The sequence below is a fragment of the Podarcis tiliguerta genome, assembly GCF_965153285.1.
Source record: "Podarcis tiliguerta genome assembly, chromosome: 4".
NCBI classification, from domain to species: domain Eukaryota; kingdom Metazoa; phylum Chordata; class Lepidosauria; order Squamata; family Lacertidae; genus Podarcis; species Podarcis tiliguerta.
In genome coordinates, this window is record NC_139537.1 from 42442188 (window position 1) to 42467416 (window position 25229).

At 40.9% G+C, this 25229-nt stretch overlaps 1 long non-coding RNA gene across 1 annotated transcript in view; it reads right to left on the reverse strand.

Moving 5' to 3' along the window:
• Positions 1 to 9469: 9469 nt before the first annotated feature.
• LOC310677046 overlaps positions 9470 to 25229 on the reverse strand; it is a 50360-nt gene continuing 34600 nt past the window's right edge. The window contains exon 3 of the long non-coding RNA XR_014510894.1: positions 9470 to 9537. This is a non-coding gene — a long non-coding RNA (uncharacterized lncRNA). The remainder of the gene's footprint in view (positions 9538 to 25229) is intronic.

A 25229-nucleotide genomic window follows, 5' to 3' on the forward strand; every position in this document is an offset into this window, starting at 1 on the left:
TGAAGAACAGGTAGCAAGGGAGATTTGTGGCAAGGATCTCCATAAAAAAAGCAGCCCCAGATAGCTGCTTTGATGATGGTGGAAGTAGTGCCAAGTGGGATATTAACTCTTATTCCCTCAAGCCCTGTCCTTCAGAGATCCACAAACCAGCCTTAATGTTTTTCCCCTCCCTTCCTTAAGTAGGTGACAACCATATTTGCTACACTCTTTTGACATCCATGGGAATGTTGTATTTTTTCTGAGCACCTTCCCAAGATATAAAGAGAAGTACACCCACACCCACACCCACCCTTCTGTTTAACTTGGCTTTGAAAAACCATAAAGCAGAGCCTGGCCTTCAGAAGAAATGTAGTCACCATTTAACAGCATAAATCTAATCACCACTTGGCTTCTAGCCATTCCTGTAACTCAGATGTCTCGTATATATTTAATAAGCACTCTGTCTTTATATGCTTATTTGCAAAGACTCCTCCCATGTCTTTTTCTCTCACTTGTTAAATGCTTCCCATCAGAAGCCTCGGTACTTTATCATATGTTGATTTTGCCACTTTTCATACTTTGAAACTTGCATTACACTAAAGACTGCAGCAAATTTTCCCCGCAGTTTGCAAATCAGTCCCATCCACAGTGTGCAGCACTCTAAGGACCAGAGCCACTTTGGTCCTTAAATCACCATACTAGCCAAGGGGCGGCTGGGTAATAAGGACAGAATAACCATTTTAAAACAGTCTTTCAAAACAGTCTCTAGAAAAGCAAGTGAATTTGGGGTTGGACAGAAGAAGGTTAATGGATCCAGGAGTGCTGTTGGGAATTTACAGTTGTCCTGGCAAAGTTGCCAAGTGTGTATTTACGGAAATTCTATTCTGACAGCTCTCTGTGGATTTTGAATCCTGAGGAAATACCTGAAAGGGGAAAACTTCTCTCCACTCTTCTTCCTGAGGCTGAAATTATCTTAGGACAGACATGTATTCTAGTTTACTCTCTATTTGATGACTACCAGGTCCGAGTCTTGTTTGAAGGTAAAGAATTAAAAGATGGACGATGTTACCCATAAACAGCACATGGACAATAGACAACAGAAAATGACAGGCACCGGTCACCTTCCCAATTTCTGGAAGGAGGTGATAATTGCTGCCTGTGTGGCTTGTAGTGGCTATCTGGTCCCTGCATGGGTGGAAAAGGGCATCATTCCTCTGCTGGCTGTGGGGGCTGCTGGTGCTCTCCCACAACTTTAGCCAATCATAGGCGAGCCAGAGGGCACGAGTTTGAATGTGGACCAAGGGAAAGACTGCAGGCACTAGTTTTCCCTCTGGTCTATTCCTGGGACATTAGGTGCAGAATGTGCCTGGACTCTGAGACTTAGATCTACCCTCTTCCCACTGACAGCTCCAACTAAGTTGAACTAATCACAAGGCCCTGGCTTGTCTTTTCCCTGGAATAGACACATGGCATCTACGCAAGAAAAGCTATCATGCAACTGAAGCTACCATTCCACAATTACAAGTACCCGACTGGCAACCAGCACTGTCCACAAGGAATGATACAGTCCACTGAACCATGTTTAAATTATAACCTGTAGAACCTACCCCCCCACCATCACCTCCAATTATTCATCACACAAGTGATCTGTGATTTAGTTGGTTCAAACCTAACATAAGGCCACAATTCTAGGCCTATAAATTTGCTTCTGGAATGTATAATTTCAGCCATTACAGGATGGAAATGCGATGGGAAAAGACTAGGCTCCCTGATGATTTTCAGCTTCCATATATCACGATAGCTGCGTGCATGCAGAAGCATTTTGAGTACAAGTATAATGCATGTGTTATTCCATTTAATTTCTGACTTCCACATTTCAGGATTAGTTTAGCAATAAAACTGTCAAATATACACCTAATTGTATCATAATAAATACAGTATTGGAGTAGACGTGCTATATAAATTCAAAACAATCCATTAATTATATGAAAGCTATGACTACAAATGAATAATTTCCTATAGACTGGGGAGCACTGACTTGCTGCAAAGAACAGATTTAATGGTGTTATAATGCGATTAGATCAAGGTTGCCTTGCTTTTGTGCAATTCTTCTATGATTTGTGCTACTCTAGTTTAGGATTTACATGCAACTATATACAGTATGATCCATTCTCCAAACTCAGTGTGACAATTCTAGTGCCTCTGAAAACTAGTTTGACACACATGCTTTGCTGCAATGGCCTTAGAAACTGGATTTAATGACTGCACACACCTCTCCTTGAGATGTTTACTACTGCAATTGTGAAGCACACAGTTAACACATTTCTCCTTGCCATTCCACTACTACATTATACTTTATTCAGCATTCATCCTGATTTGCTTGCACAAAGCTTACAGGGTGGTTAAACTATGTTCAACCATTACTGAACATTCAATCTGATCTGCTTATGGGCTGGTTACAAGATAATCAACATTCAACTTGCTTTGCTTGTGGGGTGTTTGATTAAATGGAAAATGTGTATTCATCCAGCCCACAGTTTTGGATGCATTTTGCCAGTCACTTTCAAAACTGCAAAATATCCTGGTGTGCATATATATGTGTGTGTGTGTCATCAAACAAATTTGTTGTACTAAGGCAACAGACTGCTTTAGCAAGAAAATGAGCAAAAATGATTCAGCATCCACTACTAGCCTGCAGTAGGAGATGGACATGGGGACAAGAGTTGAATATATTCCCTTTGCTGAGGATGGGGGAGTGCCTGATCTTGGGTCACAGAGTCTGTGGGCATTGGTGTCTCTGTGAAATGCCTTGAATTTCCATCCACATTCCCCTCTTCCCATCCCAGACAGCTACTGATATCTGTCAGCACCAGCACCGGTGTGATTCTTTCCAATGATGTAAGGTTCAGAGTAGGGAATTCTGAATTTAAGTGTTTAAGGACTCCGAACTCCTCCACTCTAACCTCTTGGAGGAAGGGCAGGATAAAAGTACTAAGAGGAATTTGAACAAAGTCATAGGCTGATAAGTTTGGCAGTGCTTAATGGTGGAAGATGTATGATAAGAACAGAAGAAAGGCCCTGCTAGATCAAGTCAAAGGTCTTCACATTGGCCAACCAGGTGCTGTGGTTGGAAGGGTATGACAGATAGGCTGCTTCCACACTGCTAAAGTTCCTGGGCTTGTCTAAGTGGCTACTGAAGATCATTCTCAAGTAATTAAAAACTTGGCTCAATCAAGTGGAAGCAGTATGAAGCTGCCTAATCCTCCACCAGACCATCTGGCCCAGAATTGTATACTCAGGCTGGCAGTGCATCTGTGACTGAGGAATGTCTTTCCCATTTTCTGCCCTTTCACCATTTTACTGAGATGTCGGGATTGAACCTGGGAAATTCTGCATATGAAGCATCACCCCTGTTGTTGAGTTATGGTGCTTCCTTGGTGCAGTCCAACTTTTCCGCCTTTTGGGACAGCAAGAACTATGGAGCAGAGCTTGCAGATGCTCTTGCTACTCCACAGAATCTTACAATCCTAGATCAAGGAGTGGTATGGGGGTAAAGATGCACATTCTAGCGCAATGTTATCCATGATATGAAATAATGGAGAAGGTGAATACGGAATGAAGAAGACAAAAATGAGACTGCTTCAAGACATAAGAGGTGGTGGGTGCAGCATCCCTAGATTTTGAATTCCCAGGATTTAATTTCCCTAGTCAAAGTATTCAGGCTACTTCATTGATTCAGTTCATGCAGAATAATAAGGGTAATTAAGGTTTGTTTTTGCTCTAAAATTCATGGTTTTTCTGGAGCAGGCAAACCAGGCACCCAGGTTTTGATGATATGCTAAGCCAAACCATGGCCTAGCTCACAAGAGCACCACAGGAGCAGAGAAGGAGCAAAGCACCTGCAATCTCCTCACCAGGAGCCTAGTTGCTTGTGCATTGGCACTAATCCATGGTTGGTTTAGCATTATGTGCAAACTGATCCTGCAGTTTTTGACTAGTGCTAACACTCCTTCCTCCCTTGTTCAGGTAGTAGAAGGAGCAATGGATGATAACTAATCTAGTCTGTCTTCCTGTGCTGGTCGTTCCATCTGTTCTATCATGTTTAGCACACTGTCACTACATTTCAACATTGTGGGAGTATATATCATGCTTCCACCAGTCTGGCAGGTTTGAATTCCTGCAGACTTACTTATATAAAAAGTCCACTCACTGTTTTGCAGGCATTGTTTCAAATTAGCAAACATTACTTGGCATTTATTTCCTTTCTTTTGTCTTCATTGCTGTGTCATGAGTTAAATGCAAATCAGCTTAGCGTAGTCATAAAAATGGCAAATCCACTGAACTGGCAAGTGTTCATTGTGATTCCTCATGTTTTCAGCAATTCCACATCTCTTTTTAAGAGCGTGCACTCAGCTTTCAATAGAAAGCATATACACCATGCCAGTCATTAATTACAAAACGTTTACCACAGAACTGTTGATTTGCATCTGTGCCACATGTGTGGCCTTGATCAGCTGAGTATTTTTTTAAACAATTACAGAGTTAATTTCTAACAAAACAACAGACATCTGGTCTGATCGGAACAAAACAGCATAGATACTGCCACTCTCTCAAACAGACCACCTACTACATTAGCCCTCATTAGAAAATGGTCGAAAAACCAGCTGCTGCATTTTTAGAAAGGCTGGAAGTGACTCTCAGTTTAGGGCATAAATGTTGGGATTTTGTGCTTTTGTTGAGATGCTTATGGACACCTAACTTACATTGTAGCACATATTATTAAGAGAGTCATTCAGCATGTTTGCCTTGTGCATGGATGAGCTGTTTATTCTGTTTACATTCCACCTCATTACAAAGGCTTGGGCAAGTAATGTTTAAACGCTTTACAAATATTAAAAAGCTAACCTTCATATCCCCTGATCCTTGATCACATTCCCCTACAACAAATGGGCAGCAATTGCACATCTGTTTCAGTAAAGAAAGAAAAGGGAAAGGAAACGATAATCTTGAAAGATCCTTCGACAAAATAAAGGATGAATACACACAGAGAGAATACGGGTCTCATCCCACGATATATCCTGGTCTTCACATTACTCAAGTTAATGGGAAAAGACCAGAGGAATATAAAGCAGAAGAAAGAAAAATGAAAAGAATAGATAGGGGGCAAAAAACTAACGAACCAACTTGTTTCTGCTGCAGCAGACAAATTCAGTAGAGTTGCTCACCAAGTTGAAACCCATTTTGAATGTACTAAAGTCAACAGCTGCCTTCTGTTGTGAATTTCAGTGTGTCCAAATGCAAGTTGTGAGTGCCATATGATTGATATGAGTCACAGTCTGAACTCTTGACACATATTAAAAAGATTGATTCTCCCAAATCCACTAGAAAACCCTTTATGCTTGGGTTTCAAAATGTTTTTAAAAAAGGTGTGGGTGTGTGTGACTAACTGTCCATGCTAATTAGAGATATGTGTTTTTATTGGAATTGGCTTTCTTGTTTGATAAATGTGGCTGGTTTACTCAAAGGCACAATCCAACAAAGCTAAATGTTCACTAAAGCAGTAGCTCTATGTGCATTTATTTAGGAGTAAAGCCCACTTAGCATGTGCAGCAGCAGGCAGAATTGTGGCCATGCACGGCCCTGGGCAATGTGGAGGTGGGATCCTCTCTTGAGGCCAACAGACAACAAGCCTTGTCTGTCACCCACATGGGACAATGGGAAAAGCCCGCAAAAATTAAATTCAGTCTGCCCAATAAGGACACATTCAGGAGCATATATGCCAGCTGCACTTGCACTCAGCAGATGGGATTCATCAACCAGGGAAGGTAGCCCATCTAGGAGAAATAAAATGCTGATCCTAAGCCTCTGCTGCCTTGTTGCTGTACTCATTCATGAGAAACGCTTTGAGAGTAAACCCCAAGGAAAAATCCATATGCACTGACATCTTCAGCAGAAGAAAAGGTTAAGGAACAAACCCTACACAAATCTGGAGTGGAGTCCCTAAAGAGTTGGGTGGCATCTTGTAGGCTTCCTTCTAGCAACTCCTGCAGCCAAGCTGGTGCCAAATGTATTGTTCTACTTTCATTTGGACCACATCAGCAAGGCCGAGGGGGGGGGGGGTCTTGTCATTTGGGCCATCCATGACCTCCATACACAATGCCCAGTCTTGCACCCCAGAGAGGTCACTTTGGTGTTGCTAATGCAGCAAAGCCATTGTGGAAGACAGCAGTTACGAGTTACCAGTCTTTGCAGCCACGGCAGGAGCTCCTTCGGTCTAACTTCACACTCCATTGTCTCTTGAGACAGACTGGTGTCAACAACAAAAACAAGAACGTATGGGATTTGACTCATGTCTTATTGAAAGCAGCAGCTAACCTTCACTGGCTCATACCCTCAAGTCTACACATATCCCCTATCCAACTTTGAAGCTAACCGACCCTTTCTTAATCTGGCCCACAGATCAAACTACCTGAAATGCTGCATTGTTGTTTCCCTGAGCTAGCAGACTCTATTCTCATCATGTATTGGGTTGTCATGATAAGTACACCAGGAAAAGTGACCTAGAAAACAAAGGCTCTTTCTGCTATTCTCCCACATGCATTTGCATGCCATTTTGCTAAAGGGCACAGCAGGGATCCAGGCTGTCAAGAATTAACATTTTTTATGGCTGGTAGCTGGTACACAGCATTTATTGCAAGGCTAGTTGCAGGAACAAGATGAGTACTGAAACAAATCCAGTTTTGATCCCTAAACCCAGATTCACACATGCAAACAGAAGTGTAACAGCTGCTTAAAATTCTACCTAGGGAAGAGTTGTTTATGCACAGTAAATTGTTACTGAAGGAGCATCTCCACCCACATGGTTCTGCCTGGACACTGAGGTCCAGCGCCGAGGGCCTTCTGGTGGTTCCCTCACTGTGAGAGATGAAGTTACAGGGAACTAGACAGAAGGCCATCTCGGCAGTAGCGCCCACCCTGTGGAATGCCCTCCCATCAGATGTCAAAGAAGTAAACAACTATCTGACTTTTAGAGGACATCTGAGGGCAGCCCTGCTTAGGGAAGCTTTTAATATTTGACAAATTATTGTATTTTTGTATTTTACTGGAAGCCATCCAGAGTGGCTGGGGAAACCCAGCCAGATGGGTGGGGTATAAATAAATAAATAAATTGTTGTTGTTGTTGTTGTTGTTGTTGTTGTTGTTGTTGTTGTTACATATTTCCACAACACTCAAAACTGCAAACCTTCTAGCCACTCTGCCAATAAGTGGCTGGTGTTGGTTTAAACACTTGGGGTCTGCTGTATGCAACTGACATTTCTTCAGATAATATTGTTCTGAACAGGCTTTACCTAACATTAACTGAAGGGTTTAACGAGACTGACCCTGTTGCCGACCATGTCATGGCATCAAGTGATAACTTTACTTATATAGGGTTGTCTATTCACATGGTCCTGGCATTTATTTACCGTATTTAAAGAATTTATATTCATCGTTTCAAAGAAATCTGCCAGGATCACTTACAATATGGCAAAGACAAAAATATAATGTTCAAATACAAATAAAAATAATATTCGAAAGCTAAAATAAGCAGTGTGACATAAAATATCAGCATCCATGATTTAAAACGGTATTTTAATTGCCTGGGTAAAACAAAATTGAAAAGACTTTGCTTGTTTGACAAGACAAATGTGTCATGCAAGAATGACACTTTGAGGAATCTATCTATATCCAGCTACTATTTTAGCTGCTATTTCTACAACCATGACTAAAAAGTTGATTTGGATCCCAAGGGTTATAAGCAGAGGCTTTTGGGGGTGCACAATGCCCCCCCCCCCCGGTAGCAATGCTGTGCTAGTCAGAATGGCACAGGGTGCGGTGACACTGGCAAGATCAGAGGAGGTGGCAGCAGGCATTCAGGTGCCATTTGTGTTCCTTTTCCATCCCAGCACATTGAATGCCACTAGGAGGATGCCACTTCTGCCAGCTCCCCTCATGAGCCACCATAGAGAATTTTGGCCCATTTCCTCTCCTCTCTTTACATCTATTTTGCTATTTTACCTCACATATTGTGCAGGACATATGTATTGAGCAGGCAAGCTGAATAATGTTGTTTGATTTAAAACACACAGAGACAGAGAGAGCCCACAGATACCATGGTTCAATATGGACTGAAATAATTTACTGTCTCTAACTCTAACTTGAGGTAGCAGTGTTTTTTCAGTCTTGAACTCTGGCTATAAGTGTTGATTGGGACTTCATCTTCATCTATTTTCTGGATGATTAATGTCTGCCTGTGTCGTGTGGCGAGCAAATGCAGAATGCCCAAACTGCTTAAGTCAGGTCAGTTCTTTGTCTTAAATTCTCCACCATCTTTCAAGTTGTGAAGTTTTCTCATAAGTCATGTCTTTTGTTTGTTCAGCTTGTACTCCTGGAACAAAGGCTCCAATTCCTATTTCAGTTCAGTTGCTCAATAAAGGTCCAGCGCACAAAAGGCTAAAAGTCATAAAGCACCACTTCTTTTTTCTTTGTGGAGCATAATAATAATAATAATAATAATAATAATAATAATAATAAGGCATTGCAAAGTTGCACAGATACTCAATCTCTTTCTTCACGATCACAACTCCTTTAATTATATGGAAAACTTTCTGAATTGTTTTGTAAAAGATGGGGATAAAAAGCATTTATCCGTTAACACTGCTTCCATGTTGGTGAGTGTAAGAACATATGGGCAGCACATAAGTAGGACCTAAGAGCAATAACACTGTCACCTCCTGCAGCTCCCAGTAACTGACTTTTGCAACCAGATTTTAAATAATATTTGAACTATGTTTGGTTAACAAGAAATAAAATGAAAAGAAGCAAAGGTTGTTGAATCTTAAGAGGACCATACGTTGTTTCCAACCGTATCCTTTCACTGACAGAAGACTCTGTGATCCAGCCATGGGTGTCTGGCTTGCTATCCTTGTGTGTTTCCCTCAAGAATGAGTAAAGACTCAGAATTTTGTCTTTTTTATTATTATTTTATAAGATTTCTTCACAAGTAGGTCTCAGGACAGGTTACAGCAACGTAATCATACTACAAAGAGTGAAAGAAGCAAAAGAAGTAAAACTTTCAGATGGATAGTTTCCCTTGGAATAGTTCTGATCACATTTTCAAATAATGAGATTCGTTTTATTACGGCAGTCTTGTTACGTGTCTTACACGGCATTTCTATGTATGCCTACTCAGAAGTAAGCCCAGCTTAGTGAGTATAAAATTGCAGCCCTCATGAGATAGAATCCATTTGAATGTAAGCTATAAATCTCTCAAATAAACATGTTACTGATACAAAACTAGTCAATTAGCATTTAAATCACTCATTAGAGCTAATTTCGTGATATTGCCTTGAATGGTATTGAAGATGCTAGCTGGGATAAATGATGCACAATTACCTGCTGAAGCCTACTGTACAATCCAAAGCCAATCAGGATTGTTTTATGAAGCTCTCTGCATAATCAGCATTATAACTGGCCAAAGCACACTGCCATATCGATAGTCTTCAAATATTTAACAGTCTGTCAGAGAGATGAAAGAGAACAGTTGTTGACCAGTATCCGTGAATATTACCTCTGGTCATGAAGCAATGGGTTTCCATTGGAGGACAGTGGACTTACGTTACATGTGGGGTGTGGGTGGGGGAGTCCTAACTGTAAGAACGGTTCTTCAAAGGAACAAGCTGCTTACAGTGACTAAGATTCTTTTCCCTTGGCATTCTCAATGACTCTTTCAATAATGAGTTGAGTGTATGATATTTTGAGCCAAACCAGTGTTTGCTGTTGATAGCCTACAGCTGCCATTCCAATTTGTCATTCTACAATGGTGCAATACTGAGCTCAGACAATGGGACGGGGGGGGGGGTCTGCAAAAATTCTCCCAGTTTGCAAAAATGTGAATACATGCACAAACAAATAAACATAGCATCTGGAGATGTATACATGTATACATTACACACACACCACTGGATTTGAGGGTTTTTGAAAATGCAAGCTGATGTTAAGCATTACTGTTTCAAATTAATCGATGAGAGTTCTGAGCATGGCTGTGTGTTTTTAAAAGGTAACCTAACCATCAATATTTTTCGGAAATATTTTAGTATAGAAATTGTTAACCTTTGGCTCTGCAGATGTGGTTGGATTCTAAGTCCCATCAGCTATAGCAGGCATAGCCAATAGTCAGGAAAGATGGGAATTGTAGTCCAACAACAGCTGGTCAACATCCATCTTCTTTTAGAATCATCAGATAGTTCTACTTCTTTTAATGAGCACCAATTATCAAAGCTGTTGTTCTGGCCTCATTTGGATGCTAGAAAGCAATCTCTGTTGCAGAGCTGTGCAAGGATTTTGTAAAAGCAGAATGAATAAAGGACCTCTTGAGCCCTGCCTTTAAGGCTTGGGGTAGCCTTTGCATGGCTACCAAGATAATTTCCTGTTACAGCTAGAGACAAGTGGTATAGAGCTGTACAGAGGTTAGTTTTGATCTACTTGTCTTGCAGAGTATGTTTTTCCTGTTTGTGCTCAGAAGATTGAGATGCCTGTTTAATGAATGAAGAAACAAATGAATGAATGAATACCCTCTACACATACCTTGTAAAATAAATTTCAAAAAGCATGGATTTCATAGTTTATTGAGACTGTGCCATCAGAAGAATGCAATTTCTATAAAGGTAAAACTGGAAAATTACAATCTGTTTTTAATAAATTGACATTTGGGATTATATATGTATGAGAAGCAGCCCTTTGTGATAAAGGTTCTGGCATCAGTCCTTTGTGAAATATGTTCTCATTTGGATATAAGAAACAAATGTGATTATCACAGTTTCTGCTGAAATGTACTGGCCAAAACCCAGAGAACCACAGAACTAGCTCTGCATGCTGTATACCACAGGCATTGGGGCTTGTGCTTCTCAAACAGCCCACTATGTTATACTATATGCCACATTTGTAACTCAGCCAGTTACAAACATAGTTTGCAACATGGCCAGAGCAAGTGCTCCATTCTGACACTCCAAGAATGATGTCTAAACTCTTGACAGACATGTGTGAGATGTGCCTAAAGTTGTTTGCTGGATTGTTACCATGAATGCGATTTTTTTTTATTCAATATTGGGTTAATCCTTCTTGCTATTGGAAAACACATAATTTTCCTATTAGACCCACCTAAGATTATTATAATCTCTGGACTAGAGATACATACTTTACTCCCAAAGAGCTATTCATTATCTATTTGATCCATTGCTATTTCCCCAGTCCCTATTCCATTTCTATGAATACTCTGAGTGTTATAAACAGCTGATTACCCTGTCATAGGTTGTTTCCCTAGGAACCAGTACCACCAGTACTTGCAATCAAGCTACTTTGTTTATTATTATTGTTACACGCCACCCCAATTACTGAGAAGTGTGAGACTCCAGGGTTGTGTTCTTACCAGAGGCTCAGTTTCCTTGGCAGAAAGGACGGTGTAGACTGTGTATGGTTTAAGAGGTATGGTTTTATTTATACATGTATACAACCTGACCATAAGATGGAGAGGCTCACAGCCTAACACCCCCAAAAGAACTTGCATCTCCATTAGTCACAACTTTGGATCCAGCACAGAGCAAGATACGTCTTTGCTGCACCTCTCACAACAACTCCCTCCACATTCCAGCTCACTCACACAGCAACTCTCTAGCACCACCTTTTTGCCTTCTTGCTTGTTTCTTACTTAGATGCACCTATTGCATCCAGTTCATCCCTTTGGTCTTCCTCTTAAAAAATAAAAACCTTACCTGACCACTTCCCCAACCTCCCCCAAACTCATAATGCCAGAAACACGAGATTAGAGCTGTACAACATCTTCCATGGATAAAAAAAGTTAAAGGACCCATGACAGTTAAGTCCAGTCGCAGACGACTCTGGGGTTGTGGTGCACATCTCACTTTACTGGCCGAGGGAGCCAATGTTTGTCGGCAGACAGTTTTTCCAGGTCATGTGGCCAGCATGACTAAGCTGCTTCTGGTGAAACTAGAGCAGCTCACAGAAACACCGTTTACCTTCCCGTCGGAGCGGTACCTATTTATCTACTTGCACTTTGACATACTTTCGAACTGCTAGGTTGGCAGGAGCTGGGACCGAGCAGCGGGAGCTCACCCCGTCGCAGGGGTTTGAACTGCCGACCTTCTGATCGGCAAGCCCTAGGCTCAGTGGTTTAGACCACATCACGACCTGCATCCATGGATAGAAGACGCCTTCTTTCCATGGAAGACTTTTGATCCAGCAGAGGGATCCTGGTGACAGGAGAGAAAAAAACCCTTCCCCCAAATTCTTCACCCTCTCAGCACTGCTTCCCACACTGTTCTTGAGAATCCTCTAATTTCTGGAACAGTGTGGGAGGTGGCAGTAAATGCTGCAAGGGAAGGTAAAACTGGCAAAAGTATTCCCTTCTCCATCAGAGGCAGAAAAGTTTGGATCCTGCACATTGTTCTTAGCTATTTCAGACCACTCTTCCGAAGAAATTTGTTCAATATCATGATTTCATAAAATATCTGGTCAGTTCAATTGCAGCTAGATGTGCTGGGCTGTGTTATTTTGCATATAATGTAATTTTCTTCGGTGATTTTGTATTTGACTTTCATTTCAACAACTGTATTATTTCTATTGCATTATAAATAGCACAGGACACATTTCACACTGGGTGTGCTTGCATAGCAGATTGTGGCAGTTTTCAACAGCTTGAATCTTAGCACTTCTGAAGCCATAGCAGTGAAAAGTGGACTGTAGTAATGTGCTCAAACCGGGCAATCATTAAGATGATTTACAATGAGATGGATGAGAGCAATATTATGTACTAAGAGGGAATGACCAAGGATATGCTCTACATGCATTTGAAGGCACCTCATGAAGTACAACATTACAGGAAAAGAAGGTGGGTGTGGGTGTGAGAGAGAAATAAACAGAAAGGATAAAAATAGAGGAAAGTAAGACAAGTGAAATGGATGCTGTTGTTCATGATGAAGTCAGATAGAGACTGTGTACACTATAGCTTTGAAGCACATTCAGAGCTCATATTCTTCCCCTCAAAGTGTCCTGGGCACTATAACTTACCACTCACAGAGTTACAGTTCACAGCAACCCTTAACTAACTACAGAACAGAACTACCGAACTAACAACCTAGAACTCTTTGAGGAGAAGAATGTGCTTCAAATATGTTCTAATGGCATAGCGTGTACTCAGTACTATACACACAGTCTTTTTTTTCCTTTTCTTTTTTGGATGTTGAGTGATAGGCCAAGCTTTTCAGCCTCCACAGTCACTTACAGACTCCTTGTTAAAACCATGTTTATGGAAGACAATCTTACTCGGCTATGAGTGATTGCCAAATAAGAAGACACACGGTCTATTTGGATATGAGAGAAAGAAAGATTGCAAGGTTGGCCCCAAGGGTGAGCATCATTTGGCCCATGCCAATTCCTACACCAGCTCAGGGGCCCACTGTGAATACCTGGAGACTCCCAGCTCCTCCATTCACTTGCTCTTCTCCCTATACATGTTTTTTATACACGTTTCCGAATGAAAGAAAAAAGGACATTCACAAAATCTCTCAGACACTTCAGAAATATGGAAACCACAACAAAACCTTTGAATCTGCTCCATGATAATTTCCTCTCCGCTTTGCTAAATTTTGATTGCCATTTTTTCCCCATTTGCTGAAGGGGAATGTTTGGGGGAGGGGTAACCATGCAGAATGGTGCTTTTGGGTGGGTGGGTGGGTGGGTGTTTTGGCATGGCTCATCTGCAGTTTAAGACAATGGATAAGCTGCTCATTTGCTCATGGTTGCCCATGCTGAGGTAAACTTGTTCTCTTTCCATGAACCAGTGCTGTTGACAATATTAGCAGAGCGTAGAAAGAAATAGGTGAAATATTCCAAATGCACTGCAAACAAATGAAACCAAAACAGCCTAATAGATATGCTGGTTAGCTGATATGTGATTCTGTGGGACTTTAATTAAGCCTGGTCTTCCTGTTGTCACTCTTAGACCTCACACAGATAATTTGAGCCTGAAATAGTACTTGTAAAACACAGTAAAATGTGTAGGTAAAAGATGTAGTGTAGTGTAACTTATTAATTATTGTTCACCGTGTTTGATTGTTAAAAATGTAAACAAACCATTAGCAACTGGCACACAAATTGCTTCCCATTTTAAATCTGCTGCAAATTAATTAAATTACTTTTTCCAAGCTCCACTGTCTAAGCATGATTATTATTTGTGTCGGCAGCAGCAATGTTCCTTTCAGCTTGACTGAACGATACAAAACGAAGACTTTGCAAATCCAGCCTGGAATTCCCACTTGGGATAATTCTCTTCCATTAAAGTTCCTAATAAAAACACCTCAGGGTCTTTTTTTATTGGAAACTCATTCCCAATTATTCAGCAGCACTTATGGTTGCAAAAGAGCAATTGAAGCACTTTCATTTTAGAACAATATGGGTTTTATTCCCGCACTGAATATAACTATGAGAGTAAAACAGAACCAAAAACTTCCTTATTGTTGTGTTGCTGGAATTAACCACACGATGAATCATAAAATTGCTTCTTCAGATATAAAACAATAACATATGAGTGTGTCAGGGTAGCAGAACTACCTTGATAATTTCACAAATACTGTATTCATATGCTTTACAAATGATCATTATGTTTGACCCATCTGGGAAAATCTGTAGATCAGCGCCAATTTCTGTAGCCCAATACTTTAATTAAACTTTGTCCTCAGAGAGGTGAGGTAAAGCTGCAGTATGTGTGTCCTTTATGGATCTGTTAATTAAATGTCTACTTTCTTGTAAAAAAATGATAAGACTGTAAACTGGTCTAAACCTCAAATTAAACATATAGTGTATCTGATAATGTGAAAATTGTTATGTAGTAGCCGAAGGACATACATGGGTTTCTTTCCCTATTTCCTTGTATCAAATGATAAGATTGCAAACTGTTCAGAGCCCTAAATTAAACCTGCACTGTATTCGATAATGTGAAAATTGTATATTAAGTAGCCAGAGGATACACGGAGTAAGTGCAGACACCAGGTGGGATTCAGACATGTACAGAATCATCCATGAGACTTAGGGCGCTCAATTATTCCTTGCATCTCTTCCAGCTCTTCAGCAGCATGCAACTCTCCATTGCCTTCATTTTCTTTGTAGTTAACCATGTTTAGTGCTATGTGTCCTCCAATCCTAATGCTAACCATAATTAGCCACAAACCACAGTTTGCAATCATGGTTAGGATGGTACTTGAAGGCTCTCATTTGAACTATGATCAGCATTATTATCAGCAAATGCACCACAATAAGTTCTGAAAGCAGAGGAACAGTGGCCAAGAAAAAAGAGAACAGGGCAGTGGTGGTGGTGGTGGGGAAAGCGTGTGAACACATGAGGAGGAAAGTGAGGGGGCAATCATATTGTGGTGATAGGTAGGGAAAGATGCATAATGGACACAAGAGCAAAATGGACCCCACAGCTCCATAATAATGGGGGACCTTTTCCTACAGGATGGTGAGTTGTTTGTACCCCTTTTTCTATTGGCTGGGGGATGAAAATAACTAAACACATTGGAGAATTTTAAACACGAGCCTATCTGGCATCGGAACAGATGCATGGTAAGGACTCAAAACATATTAATTATCACCAAGAGGGAAAGGACTGGCTTACATTCAAAAGCAAGCGCTTCATCATTATCTTCATCATCATCTTAGAGCCACACTGTAGGTCAAGAGGGACTCAAAACTTGTTCCTTCAGGTCAGGAACACTGAGATGGTCACATACATAAGCTACATAATACCCTAAAACAAACTTTTTTCCAAAAATATATATACAAAGTTTATATTAAATTTATATAATTCGATATAAGCTTTATATTGATTCATATCAAAAGGTGGAACTTCCAGTGAAAAGGAGGAGAGGCACTTGTAAATTTGTATGCGTGGTGTGGTATTATAACATTTATTCTTCTTGGAGGGAATCGTGCTTCCCTCTCCTTAAACTGACAGGTTTAAAACCTGTATATATTTCTATTTTAATAGCAATGATTTCCCATTGGTTTGTCCTTTTCGTGGTAGAGTGGGTCACCTTGCACCCTGGAAACACAGGACTTTGCATTTTCCTAGAGAGGAGCATTTAAGCTGCTGTAAAGGCATTTATTATAGATATGGCACTTGGGGAAAAATGCTTGAAAGGCATCTGGAGGGGAGGAAAGTATTGTAGGGCACATCTGCCACCTCAAAAGAAAGGCGTGATGATAATAGAGGGGATTCACAGTTTCTATCTTTCACAAACTTTCCTTGCTCTCATAAATCAGCAAGGGGGGAAACCAGCCCCAAACCTCATTATATCATATGCACAGGCTCTCGTTTTCCCCACCCCTTTTATTTTCTAAAGTAGGTTTAGAAAGAACAAAGAGGTAGTAGCAGTTCAATGATATTCTGCTTGGAAAGAGCTGTACTTGCGGGTTCCATTTTGCCATCTCAAAGAGGATTTTATTCAGCTGTCACATACACAGAGAGCTCTTTTGCCTCTAGATAAAGTAGAGCAGGGAGAAGTTTTTTGTTGTTTGTTCTTTAAAAATAGTGGAAAACATCCCAGTCTTTGTGGGAAATTTTTGAAGTTTCCTTTTTTTAACATCGGAAATAAAGTCAAAGTCACTGTTAAGTCAGCCATGATGCGTGTTTCTTATGCTTATTCTTCAGAGAATGGAATATCACAATTTTAGTCAAGCTAAAAATGATGCTTCAAACTTCTTTTTTAAAATAAAGCCCTGGGAAGCAGATCTGGGGACCTATTTTGATGTTGCCTAAAAGGCAAACACTTATGCAAGGTCAGCTATTTTATATGCTTTATTTGTGTGTTTCCATTATTTCTCTCACAATGCTACTAATATATTCTGGTCCCAAAGCTTGAAACGGGAATTAAAGCTTCCATTTTATTAATATCTGTTATGGATATAGACATAATTCTTAGGATGACCTGCTCACCTTAGGCTGCTCAACTTTGTCTAAAAAATTAAGACAGAGGTCTTAATCCAGTTGTACTAAAGTAAGACAAGTAGTGTAATTAGTGATTCTAGTAGGAACTCTGAATTCCCATTCAAATCACTGTCAAAAGACGATGGTCTACAGATGAGTATTATGATACAGACTTTGTTGCAGATGCACTTTCCTAGGGTCTTAAAGGATTTGGGGCACACACTTTCAGAGGGGCTCTTGCCATTAGGGATTGCTCTGAGATAAGGGATGCCAGTAGTACACTATATGTGGACTGGGTCTCTACTCCACAGCCAATATATAGGCAAAATCTGCTAGCTGTGTATATATTAAAACTAAGGCAAGTCTCATCCAACTTCTCCCTGGTCAATAGCCAGCAACCACAGATAAATACAATCTATATCACAACCCAAAAGCAGGAAAATGCCTTATGTGTAGAGGAGATATACTTCAAGAACTCAAGCCACAAAGGTTGAGCATTATATCATGAAGGTGTTAAGCATGTGGAAGACTTTCCATAAAACATCTGCCCATTTCAGTGATGAGAATACAACACTGAACCATAAGATAAGGGATGCAAAAATACAGGGATGTGTGTGTGTGTGTGTGTGTGTGTGTGTGTGTGTGTGAGTGTGTGTAACTAATGAGTAGTCCCTTCCTAAGGAATTGTAAGGACCAGCCATCTTTCTGTACAGTTTTTTTGTGGGTTTTGTTTTTAAGGTTTGGATGACCTCATAATCATTTTGTGTCAGAGACTGGGCAGAGGAGGAATAGTGGTGACCAGCTCCCCAGCCTGACCCTTCCAGAGAAGAGGAAGAAAGTTTAGATTTACAACAGGGGTTTGTGGGAGGTTACAGCTCAGAGGCAGATGATGGAAAAAGTTGGGGAATAATGGTAGAGGAGGAGGAAGAGGGAGCAGCAGGGGGGCAACAGATGATGGACACAGTGTCTTTAGAAAGCATTCCAGACCCCACACCGAACCCGGTGATCCTTGAAAGTAGGAGAGCAAAGAGTTCAAAGACAGTGGGCACTTCTTAGCACCCATAGGAGAGATGTTGAGATTGGCAAATGAGGAAGTAGAAGAGATGGGGCAGTGGAGATTCACGCAGGACAACGCCATTATCCAAGAGTCTGGGTTTTATAGCCTCTCTCTGTAAATACTGAATAAAAAGTGAACAGTAAGAACATTCCTTGCCTTTGTATGTTCCTGGGCAACCATAGCAGGCCATGGGAGTCAATGGCAGCAGCCTGACATGTGCGTATGCATAAAAAATCTGCTCACAAACGCAACAACACAGATACCATTTTGTGAACACAGTAAGTTAGCACAGGACAGAAATTGGTTGAGCCATAAGCTAGCCTTTCTGTTCTGCTATGCGAAATTAGCAGGCATTTATGTAGTTTATACAGTTTGGGGACCATCACAAGCCGCCTCTGGGCAAGCCCTGACAATGGAGGGAGACATGTTTGCTAACTTGCCTAGAAGAAACAATATTTTTTCTACGAATTTTCATCTTATGCCATTACTTTATTTGTTTTCTGAAATTGTATGTTTTAGGCCTGTCAGAAACCAACATAATTCCCAATAATTCCCATTATATATATATATATATATATGTATATATATATATATCCCTTTGTTTGTTGATGTAAATCCAGACAATCCACGACATTTTACAAAAGAGCAGCCTTGCTAAAGCCGGGTGGGCAGACAATCTTCTCTCATCTTCACTTCCTTCCCTGGGGGAGTAACAAAACTGAGGTGAAGGAGCCTTCCTCTCCCTTTTTAGCACATGATTACCAGGCCTGTTGTTTATTTTTCTACCTTTCAGTAACTTTGGTAGCCGAAGTTCTAAATCCCTGTCAGCACATGAATGAGCTGCCAATCTTAGTGCCAGTCCAAACATTATGAAACAGCATTGGAGGCAGAGGTAGCTCAAACGCGAGATCTTTTTTTTACTCTCTCTCACTCTCCCCTCCTGATGTCCTGATTTTGTATAAGCCATTGCTAATGAAACTCTGAGCAACTGCCTATCTACTTTTGTTTGCTTGTCTGTCTTGTCAACACACTGTAAGCCCTTTTGAGGCATGGGCTGTCTCTCACCTGAAAGAACAGTGCAAACTAAACAATGCCTTTATTATTGGCAAGATTTATATGAGCTATTGGCACACGACTACTCTGTACTGTACTATAAATGAAGGTGGTGGGTGTATGTGAGAGATCTGGACAAAACCATTTATCAAAGCGAGGTTCTACTAAATCCAAGCTACAAGGCTGAGGGCTAGGCCTGGCTGTAGTGAGGTCAGGAGGAACAAGAAGAAAAGATATGGCAGGAACAAAGAACGCAAGGAAGAGCAGCAGCATCTGCATCTCTCCATGGCGGCTGCCATTTCCCTACACATAATGCCCCTGGAGCATTGAGGATGCAAAATGATGGCCAAGCTGCCAATATACACTGTCCTCCTATCACTTGCTGTTGCAGCCAACAAACAGAATTAGGAAGGGAGAAGAAAGGCGCTGTCTACTGCCACTGATAATGGTGATCTCAACTTGCAAGAATCTTTGAGAAATTTCTCCTTCTCCTGGAGGAATTTGGTGAAACGGTTCCCCCAGTTTCATTGCCCACTAGTAGGGTAGAGAATTTCAAGAGGCCATCTGCACACAGCTCTAGTCTTCAGAAAGGTGGAGTCATGAAAAGTATTGCATTAATTTGTTTCATTTATGTCCCACCTTTCCTTGGAGGAGCTCGAGGGGACATGGATAGTCCTCCACAAGCTCTGTTTTATCATCATTGCAAACCACATTAAACCACGTATTTACTAATATTTTTATTCTTGTATTCTGTTGTTATCTGCATACCACCTTGCTTTATTTTCTGTGACGGGATGGTTTATAACTACGTATTTAAACAAATAAACCTTGTGAGGTAGGTTAGGCTAAAAGACAATTAATCACCCAAGGTGATTTAACTTACTGAGCAGAAATTTGAGCAGGCCCTACTTTGACCCTCCAGCCATTATCCTACACTGGCTCTCAGTAAATGTGGCATCATAACTGAAAAGGTTAAAGATTGGTAGTCTCAGGGAAATTGGATCCCTGAGGAAGTAATGCTTGGCTCATTTACCAGCCCAACTTCTTTTACTGAGCCACCATAACCTCTTTTCAAAACAAACGTTTTGGGCTATTGAAACATCACAGTGTGTGCAAGGTTGCTCCTATGTAAAATCTTTGCACACACTTTCCCCCTCTGTAAGAAAGCAGGAAGGATAGAGTCAGAGGACAGAACAAGGATGGAACAGGAGTAAAAAGAAGTGGCTGGCAGGACATTTTTGAGGACTTGGCCAACCTGGCATGGCAAACAGCCTCCTCCAAATCACTTGCTGGCATTTACTTGCTGATTTAAATGCTTCATGCAAGATTTTTGTCAAAGCAAGCTTCTCTACGATCTGAAACCCCAGCTGAAAAACAGAGATATCAGAATGAAACTTGGATCACACATTCAAGGCACAATGTTTTATGTAAAAACTGGACACCACACCCTTTTTTGTTGGTTGATTGGTTTGCTTATAGATATTTGTATCTTTACTAAAATGATCAGGGTCCTTTACAAGAAAAAAAATCAGTACAAAAAAAATACAATTTAGCAGGAAATAACTATAACGAACCTCTCAAAAGACAGCAAGACTCAAGCACATAAATAGCAACAAAACCCACAAATGGGTAAGACAGTGTTATTTCTGTTGAATATTAATCTGTTGGGTGATTTCTTCTAGGGGGTGGTACATGCCAGCAATGGGAGTTAAGCAATCTGGCTGTGGGTGGAACCACAACAAAAAGTGGCCAAGGCCACTGCCTCTTCTCTGCGCCCTCCTCTTCCTCTTGCTTCATGTTGAGCAGGCTGCCATGGAAGTGATAGACTGCTGTTTCTTCGGACAGATGTTTCAGCTGATGAGTTACTGAAACAGTTGGAGATTCCAACCAGGACCACCAAGCTCAGTGATTGGCCAGGCCAGGCACTGACTGAGGGCCCCAGAGGCTCTCAAGAGCCCCTTGTGCCCTGGTCCACCTCTGCTGCTACTCTCCACCCTTCGCTCTGGGCCCCTAGATGAGCATCTTATCAGTAGGCTAAGGCTTCATTGCTAATGGAAACAAAGCTTGATTTCCATCCACAGCAGCTGTCCACCTCAATTTGCCCAAAATTCAGTGCCCTGGCCTAAAGAACTATAAAATCCACAAAACCCAGCCTATAGTTCTATGAAATCTGTAGATCTCTGGAATGTAGATTTCATATAGATTGGGTCTGCAGGAGTGCATTTTGCATAGATAATGGACAACCACAATGGATGGAAGTTGAGCTTAGCGCTCATTCACAAGCAGTATTGCCTTCCCCCACCATACTGCTAAAATCAGGGCTGGCCAAGAAGGGCAGAAGGTGGTGCTGTTGTTGCCACTGTAGCAGCAGCAGAACATAACAATAATCCTGCATGGTCACGGCTATAAGGAGGTAGGTTTTTTTGTGGGGATGAGGGTCTTGTCACATCATGTCTAGCCTGACTCTCAAACACTGTGTTTTAATAAATGTTGTGTAGAATACAGTCTATTGCGTTACCATTAATGTTTGATTTCATATGTATATGCTTCCCTTTTTTTACCAGTTGCAGTTCTCCTGCTCACTAGTATGAATTTAATTACTTCTGAAGTCAATATGGTGTTCTTAGAGCTGGCTTAGCTGGCCACAGAGTCTGCTAAAGCTTTATCCTCATTCAATGTAAACCAGTATTTCTCCTTTTAAGGTCAACAGACCTCTGCTGATTTTTCACCAGCTGAGAAAGTAGTTTTATAATTCATTGTTGATTCCTCCCTCTCCCCCCAAAAAGATTACATTCTTGTTGCTTTGGGTTTTTTTAACCTTATGGCTGAGTGATATCGTTTTGTTTATCAGCCACCTGCACCCCCTCACCCTATTTTGAGGCAAAAATCAAGGAATAAGAAATTCCAATTTTAAATTCAATCAGCTCACAAGTTGTTTGATGCCGTGGATTCAATTTGAACAGCTGCCTCTGTCTACCTCACCCACATGAAAAAACAGCTTCCTCTGGAGATCTGAACATGTACATTTGGTGGCTAAAATTCAATTTAAACCTGTCCAGATACAATATTACTGGCACCAGTCCCAGGCCTTGAAACTGATTTAACCCCCTCAGAGCTTCCCCCTAAAGTCCAACATTGTGGACTTTGTGTGCCAAAATACTTTACACCTTGCTATGAAACATTTTCACTTGAAATAACTGTCCAGTGATTTCAGTGAAATTTATTTTACCCCTAAAACTGTTTAGGATCATAAGTGAGGAATGCCAGTTACATAAGGGTGTTTACTTGAGTTTCCCTACGCAGACCAAAAATGTTCATACAATTCACTCCTGGGCTCAGCCCACCACTGCCAACTCAACTAGAAAAGCTTGTGAAGAGGCAACCAGAACAGCAGTCTCTAATTTATAGGAGCAGAAGTAGGTCCACAGGTGAGTCATTCAGCTAGAGATAGGAATGTGAGAATTAATCAGCAGTGACTAGAATTTTTCAGATATCCATAATGCAAATATTCACGTCATACTGCTGATATAAGGCAAGACATAAAATCAACAGAATTGCAACCCAGCTGCAACAGCAGTAGCATTTTCAGCCATTTATACTGGATAAATATGATAAATATATATTTTAGCCATTTAAATTATCTACTGGGGGATTGAGGAAAAGAGTAAAAGGTATTCCGAACAATATGCCTACAGAAATTTGTGGTTGTCCATGGAACATTAGCTTCGTGAACCATGTTAGAGAAAAGTTTATTAGCTGAAACCTCATATGGAGAGAGAACCCAAATTCAGTGGTCAAGCACATGCTCTTTGCATGCAGGATATCCCTGGTTTAAGCTCCAACATATCAATAAATTGATCTCAGGGAGTAGGGCTGAGAAAATACCTTTGTCTATATGAGATGCTGGATATTCACTTCAGACAGAACAGGCAGCACTAAGAGAGACTGACCACTGGGCTTACACAGTAGCAGGAATTCAAATTAACCCAGTGATTTACAGGTAACTATATTGTTTTCATGAAAAATAGAAGACCACATGAAAGCATTCATTTTTAAACTTGCAAACAATATCATACTTTTAATATGCTGCATCTATTCTATTTGTTGAGGTTCATTTGATCTGATACCAGATCAGTGCAATCCATTTTTCTTTCCCTAGAGTATTAAACTTAAGTCTCCTGCCCTCTCCCTTCCTCATTGAAGGCTGGGAGCTTTGTCTCACTCCCTTTCATTTCCCCCCACCCTCCTGCACCTCATGAACATGCTAAAAAAAGTTCCTAGTGGAATTTTTGGCACAACACTAGTATCTACCTGCAGCCAGTCCTAGAGGAATAATTTTCATCTCCTGCTTTCAGACAGTATTTTATTCCAATCTTGGACTTCTCCATCCCTTAATTATTTTGCAAGCAGGCTTGACTTGGATCAAAGCACCATTGGTCAGGCAAGGTTGAGATTGATTAAAAATAGGCTTTAATTGAATGCATTTGCTAAAGTTGCCTCTCTCGCTTTTTTCTTTTTCCAAATAATTGAGATATAGCCCTGGAAGTGGCAAGCCCTATCTGCATGTGTCATATTGGAAATGGAAAGTGGTTCATGTCACGGTTGCTTTTGGATAATTTGCGCAATTGCCTGTGAAGTGTGGGTTAGATCATTTTGGTGAGTGACTGGTTTTATCCTTTAATTCAAATAAATGCCCTAATAGGCCATTAAAGCTTGTTTTCTCCGGAAATTCATCAATAATTTACTGTATGATACACGGAAAAATCAAAAATGGTCCTCCAGTTTCCTTCAGCATATTAGATCTCTCTTCCAACAAAAGCTGTATTAAAATAATTTGAAAGGGTATATGTCATGCAAATGTGCAGGAACTTATGCATGTAATTCCTATTAGCAATTACAGATGCTCGTTAGGTAAAATGTCACTCATGCTGACAAAATTCTATAAAAAGAGTTGCACTCTTATGACTGTAATATTTATCCCCTCTTCAAAGCGCACTGCAAGCAAAAGGCCTGTTTACTGCACATAGGGGGCTAGGATGGCCCCAGGTTATTATTTGTATTACTGTAGTGCCTAGAGGCACCACCTGAAGTTAGGACCAAACAGTTTTTGGAGAATTTATATGCAACTAGAGCTGAGCCAAAGTTTTCAATTCAGTTTGTCAGCTGGGAGAAACTGGGAGAAAATAATGATTTTTAAGGGATGCAATAAAATATTTTTTCAAAGTTCTACAGAGGGAGGTGCTTTTGATAAGAAATGGTGGTGGCTTTTCCGGGAAAGTTCTTTCTTTAACTAATTGCTGTGCCATTGCTTGTGGCCTAGGTGAGCTACCATTGTCTTCTGCAGTGACCCAGGAAGCCATTATCTTCTTTTTCATCAGCTAGCCATCCTTCTCTGCAGTAGCCCAGTGGCCACCACTTTCCTCTGCATTGCCTCTGCTTGATTGCTATTATGTTAAGATTTGGTGTTGCTTCAGAAGCATTACTGAAAGGTGAAAAATGGGGGTCACCACAGGCTTTGGAACAAGAGGACATCATGACGTAGCATCATTCAAACAAAGCTTTACAGAGGAGGGATAGAAGTGAACAGTAGTGGAACATTCATTTGAAGGAACATACAAACACAGAAAATACACACACCATTTCCTCCAACATTCCTCAAATGAAAATGGGGCCTACTCCTGCACAGGGTCTCATCCAGCTGCCAACTTTTCTTCAGGCCTTACCTGACTCACTTTCTCCTTCTTGTTTTTATTGGGAATGGCCAGCTGGATGGGTGGCTGCAGGTCTGCCAAGCCAGAGAGTCACAGCCTCTCATGCCAGGGACAGTGGTGGGTGGCATCCTGGTTGCTTCAATCCCCTTTCCTCCTCCTGCTGCTGCTACTCCTTGGACCCAGCATAAGACTCTTTCCTCTTCTTCCCATCCCACTTTCTCTGTCTCCCAGGAGCAGTGGCAAAGATGGTGATGGTGGAAGAGGAGGAAGAGAAAGAGACTTCAATTGGCAACTCTCTCTTCCCCAAATTGCCCCCAACATAAAGCTATTTTTGGTTAGCCTACCTCAAAAAAGATGGGATTTCGGGACTGTGTGTGACAAAGTGAGA